Source organism: Mastomys coucha, unplaced genomic scaffold, assembly GCF_008632895.1.
Source record: "Mastomys coucha isolate ucsf_1 unplaced genomic scaffold, UCSF_Mcou_1 pScaffold21, whole genome shotgun sequence".
In the NCBI taxonomy this organism is placed as follows: Eukaryota; Metazoa; Chordata; class Mammalia; order Rodentia; family Muridae; genus Mastomys; species Mastomys coucha.
This window is the reverse complement of record NW_022196904.1, coordinates 142774179-142776906: the sequence shown is the minus strand read 5'-3', so window position 1 is coordinate 142776906 and position 2728 is coordinate 142774179. Positions and strand designations below refer to the sequence as shown.

The 2728-nt window shown below is 45.7% G+C and overlaps 1 pseudogene; it reads left to right on the top strand.

Moving 5' to 3' along the window:
- The first annotated feature begins 1671 nt into the window (after positions 1–1671).
- On the top strand, positions 1672–1785 carry LOC116104384 (annotated as a pseudogene).
- The last annotated feature ends 943 nt before the right edge of the window (positions 1786–2728 follow it).

Below are 2728 nucleotides of genomic sequence, written 5' to 3'. Positions count from 1 at the left end.
GGCTGGGCAGTGAGTAGTCCAGGGCACAGGCAGCAAAGAATCACACTTCCAGACCTTGGTCAGGGCCTTTTCTCTTTGGATCTCATGATCGAGAGGATATGTTTGGAACTTGGACTTCCATTTCTCACATTCCTTAGTACGAATTTATTTTTAGGGTAGGACTTCTTTGTGATCAATTAAAGTATAGTGGAAGCCTGTGTTGCTGTGTCCCCCTCTTTCCTTGGATGCAAAGTGACCTGTTGGAACCCTGGTAGGCCAGGTAGTGGACTTCACTGGAAGATGGTTCAAGCATTTCCTATTGCATAATATCAGTTACACAAACCTAGGGTCTTAAAAAAAACCCCACATCTTTATTTTCTCTCAGCCTCCATGTGTCAAGATAGGGATATAGTTTTGTCAAGTTCTGGCTTGTAAGTCATAGGCTATGCTTGCAGGTTTGGATAGATTGCGATGTCCTATGGAGATTCTGATTTTCTTTGATGCTCTAGGGCAGAATTCTTTTTCTTTTCTGGTTTAGAATGATTGATAGTGTACTTTGAGAAAATAGGGAAGCAAAGATGTCAAGTTCTTTGAGGTTTTTTTCTTTTTAAATTGGCACACATAATAATTCTAGGTTCATGTATAATAATATCCTTTGTGATAGAATCAGAGTCAACTGATCAACGTGATTAATCTTTTTTGTGACCTTAATCAGATCTGGAACCAATGAAGAGAGATCCTGGAGGGCAGTCTTTAAGGGGATTTCAAAGGTAGATTAACTGGGTGGAGAATACTCTCCCTGATTGTTGGTGGGCAATATAGAGGGGTCTAAGGAAGAGGTGCTGCCACCTGCTGGTGTAGTTTTGCACATCAGCTCTGTTAATATTGCTGCTGCTTCCATTATTGGCTGCCTACAGAGCCCAACTTCTTCGGCCTTCCAACATAGACTAAAGACTACCCGTTCTCCAGGAATCCCCCAGGCTTTCTGTGTCAGTTTGAGACCGTGGAGACATCAAGCTTCATGGGCTGAGTGACTAGTCTCCTCAGCACTGTTTAACTACCTAGCCTAGCTATCATGTAAGCTAATCTAATACATTCCCTTTACAATATATATTCATTCTCTCAGTTCTGTTCCTCTAGAGAATTCTGACTAAGACATTGACCATCTCACAGAAGTGGTATCACATTTTATACAAAGGTGTGCCCCACACAAATGAAGAGAAAAATATTAGCAAGGAGTGTTGAATGTCATCCTGACATTAATGGTGGCACAATGGCTAAAGAAATGCTGCTCTTTCCATGATCCCTGTTTCAAAAGACACAACCTCACAGAACGTTCCATGATGTTGAGAATCCTAGAGGTTTCTAGATTTTACTCCAACATCTAGTTACAATAAATTTCTCTGGGATATTGAAAAAAAAAAAAAAAAACATCAGGAATCCAACTTCTCTTTCAGTCTGGGCACATCTGGCCATTGTCTTACTATGAGACCTGCAGAAGATTCTCCTGGCTGGAAAACGGGATGAAGGCTACCCAGAGACATGGAAGCAGGAAATGAGATGAAATAGACTGTGGAAAAAGTATGCCAATTGTATCTTACGTGGTTTGATGGCTTCTGAGTGAAGTGGCTAATAAGCCCCAGAGCTGCTCACTCACCTTATTATCCCTGGATCCAGGGACAGATAGGAGTCATAGCCAATAATAAAATAATAGTTTCTGCTGTGTCACTTGTGTGTCAGTAGGTGGCAGAGAGGAGAGAGGCTAGGTTTGCACTCAGTGTTCTGAATGGTTAGTAGCCTAACATTCCTTGAAAAAAGTGAGCCTGAGAGAAGACCACCAGTCCAATGCCAGGCAGGCCTGGATGGGTTCCCAAGATGGAGAGCAAGACAGAGACTAGAAGGACCCCCACATGGAACTGCAGGCCTAGGGAAAGATTGAACAGTGATAGAAGAACCTTGCATGGGATAACTGGCTGGGGGAAGGAGGAGGAGTGTGCCCAAGATGACCACAAGACTGGTGTCATGGGCCTGAACATGGAGCTAGCCTGAAATGACCATCATTCTGATGTCCCACAGGCCTGGGGGATGTAGATTGTGACCAAGATGACCCTGCCTGGTGCCATAATGCATAAGCTGGACGTAGCACTCATGAGACCACTCCTTAGATGCTCAGACACTCAGAGACCCCTGGAACCACCAAAAGGAGCAAGTAAGTGGTGGAGAAATTAAAGAAAAGAGAAACAGAAGGAGGTGGGCACAATGAAGAGAGGCAGAACTGGAGACCTGAGGGGAGTGAGGAGCAGCCTGATGTGAGTAGCCAGTGATGCCACTTGGGACCATGGTTGGGTTCTGGCCTGTGCTGATGCCATGGACCACATCTGGGTCTGAGGTCCTATAGCAGCAGGAGTCTGTTACCAGCAAAGGCCAAGCAGATGTCCCTGGTCTGAGCTGCTGACTGAGGACATGTTGATGTCTGAGGGCTCATGTGGGCATCATGGGAGAGTTGGCTCTGGTGGGCTAAGAACAGGAGAGCTGACTCCTCCCCTAGCCAGCCCAAGTACTCAGGAGAGTAGGGCACACACTTGAGGAGTTGCAGGTGAGCAGCCCTCAAGGATAGGAACAAAGGAGAGATGGCTTTACCACACTTGTCTCCCTTGTGCGGCATGAACAAGGAAGAGACAACCTCCCCCTATGTCTCCCCTCACCACCTATGGCAGGTAGAAGACCTGGCCCTGGGATCATGAGAGCA